Consider the following 6785-nt stretch of genomic DNA (forward strand, 5'->3'; position numbering starts at 1 on the left):
TTAAGGCATCCACGCGTTAGATTTTAGACATTACAGCTAGAAATTACACAACTAAAAAATTAATTGAAAAACTTCAGCAAAGTTGCAGGCTATAAAACGAACCCATGTGAATCATCAGCATTCCTGCATATTGTCACCAAATAACTACAGAGAGTGTAAATTACTTGAGTCTACCTGCCAAAACACATAGAGAAACAATATGAATACAACTACAAAGCACTTCAAGAAAATAAAGACATTGCTCAAGTTGCCCAAGCCAATATATCAAAAATGACACTACTGCCTAATTAGCTCATATATTACCATATCAATCAAATAGACAAAGGATTACTATTTAGAGTTAGAAAAATTAAAATTAGTCTGTAGGAACAAAAGGTCCCTGCCCTCAAGGAGTTTGTAATCTTGTTGAGAAAGAAACAGCAAGGAATTATGGAATAATAAAAGACAGGAAATAAACTGCAAAATTCAATTTAGGTGTCACTGATAATGACATTAAGTATTTTGGGTTGTCAGAAAAGGAAGAGATTAAACGATGGCTCTAGTTACCAGGGGGGGAAATCATTAATTTTTAGTGAGTCTTTTAAAAATAGAAAGTTTTTGGATAGGTAAAGAAGAAAAAGAATTTTTTTAGTAGTATCTTTCCCTAATTACATGTCAAAACAATTTTTAGCATTTATTTTTTTTTTGGAGGCAATTGGGGTTAAGTGACTTGCCCAAGGTCACACAGCTAGTAAGTGTTAAGTGTCTGAGGCCAGATTTGAACCCAGGTACTCCTGAATCCAGGGCCGGTGCTCTATCCATTGCGCCATCTAGCTGCCCCCTTAGCATTTATTTTTAAAAAATTTTTAGTTAAAAATTTTTCTTCCTCTCTTCCCTCCCTTCTTCCTAAAATGGTAGGCAATTTGATATAGGTTATACATGGGTTTTCATGTAAAACATTTTCATGTTTGTCACAGTTGTGAAAGGAGAAACAGATCAAAAGAAAAAAAAACATGAAAAAGAATAAATAAAGTGAAAAAAGTTTGCTTCAATCTGCATTCAGAGCCCACCAGTTCTATATCTGGATGTGAATAGCATTTTCATTCCTGAATTCTTTGTATTTGTTTTTGGACCATTGTGTTGCTGAAAAGAGCTGAGTTGTTCCTAGTTGATCATCACATAATGTTGCTGATACTTTGTACAGTGTTTTCCTGGTTCTGCCCATTTCACTTTGCATCAGTTCAAACAAGTCTTTCCAGGTTTTTCTTAAATCTGCCTGTTCATCATTTTTTTATAGTACAGTAGTATTCCATTACATTTGTATACAACAGCTTGTTCATCCATCCCCAATTGATGGGCATCCCCTCAATTTCCAATATTTTTCTACCATGAAAAGGGGTGCTATAAATATTTTTTGCACATGTAGGTTCTTTTCCCTTTTTTAATGATCCTTTTAGAAAAGAGAGTTAGTGGTGGTATTGTTGTATCAAAGGGTATGCAGTTTGGGTTTTTTTTGAGAATAGTTCCAAATTGTTCTCCAGAATGGTTGGATTAGTTCACAACTCCACCAACAGTGTACTGTGTCCCAATTTTCTCACAAACTCTCCAACATTTATAATTTTCCTTTTTTGTTATATTAAGCAATCTGATTGGTATGAGGTGATACTTGGGGGTTGCTTTAATGTGCATTTCTCCAGTCAAAAGTGATTTAGAACACTTATCATATGCCTATGGATAGCTGTGCTTTCTTCATCTGTAAATTGCCTGTTCATATTGTGTTGTTTAAAAATTAATTACGGGGGTAGCTAGATGGCACAGTGGATAGAGCACCGGCCCTGGATTCAGGAGTACCTGAGTTCAAATCTGGCCTCAGACACTTAACACTTACTTACTAGCTGTGTGACCCTGGGCAAGTCACTTAACCCCAATTGCCTTACTAAAAAAAAAAAAAAAGAAAAGAAAAATTAATTACTATAGACACCAGTTTGGGGTAAGTATATTATTAATTTATCAATATTATACCAGTAAAGGATTGACCACATGTTTCCCTAACTTTTCATGGTCTCAGGTTACATGGTGGAGAAAATGGGGAGAGAGTTTCAGCATCTCAGTTAGCTCAAGCAGGAGAAAAACCCCCAAGAGACCCATGTGGTCTCAAGGAGACCCAACAGAAAGAGTGAGAGAGAGACCATGTGCTCTCCAAGAACCAAGAGAGAGGCAGAGAGCATGTGGTCTCCAAGAACCAAGGGAAGCTCATATGGCTACCTGTCCAGGGTTTTTTTGTTGTTGTTGTTGTTTTTTGGTGAGGCAATTGGGGTTAAATGACTTGCCCAGGGTCACACAGCTAGTAAATATCAATCTGAGACCGGATTTGAACTCAGATCCTCCTGACTCCAGAGCCGGGGCTCTATCCACTGTGCTATCTAGCTGCCCCCTACTCCTGCTTTTTTTTTCTTCAACTAAAATATAATAGATTCTTCTCCAGACCCTTTCCTTTAATCTGTGTTTCTCTGCAAGTGTCTTTCTTGTAAACAACATAATTAGAGTTCTGTTTTTTAATCTACTCTGCTACTCTGATCACCTCCTGAAAGAGATCCCAAAATTAAAATACCCAGGAATATTATAGCCACATTCTAGAGCTCCCAGGTCAAGGAAAAAATGTTGCAAACAGCCAGAAAAAAATTCAAATATTGTGGAGCCACAGTCAGGATGACACAAAATTCAGCTGCTTCTCCATTAAGAATCTGAGGGCTTGGAATATGATATTCCAGAGGGCTTGGGGCAAGGATTAAAACCAAGAATCACCTACCCAGCAAAACTGAATGTAATCCTTCAGGGGGAAAATGCACATTCAGTAAAATAGAGAACTTTCAAGCATTGCTGAAGGGAAGTATAGAAAGGCAAATAGGAAAGAGAAATCATAAGGGACTCAATAAGGTTTTACCTTCCTATATGGGAAGATAATCCTTGTAACTTCTAAGAACTTTTATCATCTTATGGCAATTAGAAGTAGAAAACATAGAGGGCATGGGTGAGTTGAATATGATGCAATGATATCTACAATAATCAGATTAAGAGGTGAGAAAGAAGAATGAACAGGATGAAGGGGAAAGGTGAGGTAGAGAGGGATAAATTATTTTATATAAGGGAAGTACAAAAGAGTTTTTATATTGGAGAGGGAAATGGGGGGGCATGGTAGAGAGCACTTGAAATTTACTCTCATCAGAATTGGCTAAAAGATGGAAGAACATACATAGTTGGGTATCAAAATCTCTTATTCTATAAGGATATAGGAAGGGAGGTGGGTGATAAAAGGGAGGGCAGATTGGGCAAGGAGGTACTCAGAAACAAAATGCTTTTTAGGATAGACAAGGGGAAAGGAGAGAAGAATAAACAAGAAAATAGAATGAAGGGAAATAAACAGCAATCGTAATTGTGGAAAAAAAATTACAGCAAGTTTCTCTGATAAAGGTCTCATTTCTCAATTACAGGGAGAATTGTCAAATTTATAAGAATATAATTCATTCCCCAACTGATAAATGTTCAGATGAAGTAATCAAAGCTATCTGTAATAATATGAAAAAATGCTCTAAATAACTGTTGATTAGAGAAATGTACATTAAACAACTGAGTTACCATCACACACTTATCATATTGGTTAACATGACAGACAGAAAAGGAAAATGACAAATGTTGCAAAGGAAGTGAGAAAGTTGTGACATTAATACACAGTTGGTGGAATTGTAAACTGATTCAACTATTCTGAGTAGCAAATTTGGAACTATGTCCAAAGGGCTATAAAACTGCATATCTAGCAATACCACTATTGGGTCTGTATCCCAAAGAGATTTTTTTTAAGGGAGAAGGAGCTATTTATGCAAAAATATTTGTAGCAGCTCTTTTTATGGTGACAAGGAACTGGAAATTGAGGGGATGTCCACCAATTGAGGAATGACTGAACAAGTTGTGGTATATGACTATGATAGAATACTATGGTGGTCTAAAAAAGTCAAGCAGGATACTCTCCAAAAAACCTGGAAGGATTTACATGACCTGATACAAAGTGAAGCAAGCAGAACCAGGAGACCATTTTACACAGTAACAGTCATACTTTACAATGGACAACTGTGAATGACTTTGCTATTCTCAGCAATACAATGATCCAAGACAATTCAAAGGAGTTATAAACAATTCTATCCATCTCCAGAGAAAGAATTGATAGGGTCTGAATGTACATCAAAGAATAATTTTTTACTTTATTTTTCTTGGGTTTGTTCTATATTTTCTTTTACAACATGACTAATATGGAAATGTTTTGCATGACTGAACATGTAATAACCTGTATCAAATTACTTACCTTCTCAACATGTGTGTGTGTACGTTGGGATGGAAGGAGAGAATTTGGAAATCAAAATTTTAAAAAAGCTAATGTTACTTTTTTACATGTAATTGGGAAAAATTTTAATGTTAATATATTAAAAATGAAAATTAATATTGTCAGTATTGTCATTTTTATTATATTGGCATGGCCTAACCATGAGTACTGCATAGTCATCTAGCTATTTACATTGCTCTTTATTTCTTTAAGAAGCACTTTGTAATTAATTGCATCTATACAAGGTTTTTGTGTGCTTTGGTAGGCTGATCCCCAGATATTTTATGCATATTGTAGTTACTTGGAATGAGATTTCCCATTCTGTTACTGCTTCTTGGGTTTTGTTGTTATTTTATAGAAATATGGTTGAATTTTGAGGGTTGTTTTTATAGCCTTCAACTTTGCTGAAGCTATTGATTCAATCAATATCTTTGCTGATTCGCTATGTTTCCCCAAATATACTATTATATCATCACCAAATAGGGATATTTTTATTTCCTCTTTACCTATCTTTATGTCTTTATTTTTATTCTCTTATTACTGTTGCTAGCATTTCCAGAACTACATTAAATAGTAGTGGTGCTTAACTCTGTTATTTGTGGGAAAAGATTCTAGTAAATCCCAATTGCATACGATGCTTGGTTTTGGTTTCGATTTTGGATAGATACTTCCAATGATATTTTTAAAAAGGTCCTTTCATGCCTATACATTGTACAATTTTTATCATGAAATAAAGCTGAGTTTGTCAAAAGCTTGTATCTACCAAGAGCATGTGGTTTTCAGTGTTCTGGGTTTTAATATGATTATGTTGATTATTTTCCAAATTTTGAACCTCCTTACATTCATTGTATGAATCCCATTTGATCATAATAAATGATTTCTTGGATAAATACCTGTAGTCTATTTGACAGGATCTTGTTTAAAATTTTTGAGTCAATATTCATTAATGATATTGGTCCATAATTTTATTTCTATGTTTATCTTTCCCAGATTTTGGTATTAGGATTATATCTGTCACATAAAATAATTCTGGTGAGGCTCAACTTTTAGAATAATTTATTAAATATTTGTACTAATTTTTTTACATATTTGATAGAATTCTCTTGTGAATATATCAGGATCTTTGGTAGATCCTTTATAGGATTTGGTTATTTAAACTCTCCATGTGGTTTTCTGTTAGTTTGGGTATTTTATATTTTTGAAGGTATTCCTCTATTTCTTTTGTATACTCACTTTTATTAGCATATAACTGTGCATAGTAGATTCTGATTTTTGTTTTCAACTCTTTTGGTTTTGTTATGATTTCACCTTGCTTATTGGTTATTTCTTTTTAGTGATTTGGTTTTCTCTTCTTTTTAATCAGATTAACTGAGTGTTTATCAATTTTATTCATCTTTTTAAAAGCCCAGTTTTTAGTTTTATCATTTCTATAGTGGGTTTTTTATTTCCAATTTATCTATTTCTTCTCTAATTTTTAATATCTCATCTTTTGTACTTGTATATTTATTTGATATTTTCTTCATTTATAAGATAGATATTCAGTTCATCAATCCTCTCTTTTTCTATTTTGCTAATGTATGTTTGTAAGTATGTGATTTTTCTCCTTGAGGACTGCTTTAGCTGCATCTCAGAAATTTTGGTATGTTGTTTTATAATCATCATTTTATTTTACCCAGTTTTTCATTGACCTATCCATTATTTAGGATTACACTGTTAAGTCTTCATTTGGATTTCTTTGTGGTTCCAGGACCAAATTCTGTTTTTACTGCATATAGTCCATATAGGCTTATTAACTATTTTTATTTTTTTAATACTTATTTTACATTTCTCTATGAGCAGTCAATATTTATAAAAGGTGCTAATCATGCTAAGAAATACATATATTCTTTTGTTGGTCTCTTTAGAAAATACCACATCTTTTGACTCTAATTTCTCCAGAAATTTGTTCGGTTCCACATTTTCCCGTTTGTTTATTTTTCTGTAAGAATCATCCAAAACTGAGAAAGGGTTAGTGAAGCCTTCTGTCACTATTGTGTTACTGTCTGTGTCTTTTTGTAACTCAAATGTTTACTTCATGAATTTAGAAGGTAAGGCATTTGGAGTGTATAAGTTTATTATTTATATTGATTTGTTGTATATGGTTCCTTTCAGTATAATATAGTTTCCTTGTTTATCTCTTTATATTATGAATATTTGTTTTTGCTTTGTCAGAGAGCATGATTACAACTCTTGCTTTTTTGGATTTACTTCATGCATAGTAATTTTTTTCCCCATTACCTCAGTTTTATTTTGTGTATGTCTTTGTTTTTAAAATGTGTTTCTTGTAAGCAATAGATTGTAGTGTGTGTGTATACATATTTGTGTATGTAGGTACGTAGATAGATAGATAGAAAGATAGATAGATAGTCTTGATTTATTTGTGCATGTATTG

This window comes from Dromiciops gliroides, chromosome 1, assembly GCF_019393635.1.
Source record: "Dromiciops gliroides isolate mDroGli1 chromosome 1, mDroGli1.pri, whole genome shotgun sequence".
Lineage (NCBI taxonomy): Eukaryota > Metazoa > Chordata > Mammalia > Microbiotheria > Microbiotheriidae > Dromiciops > Dromiciops gliroides.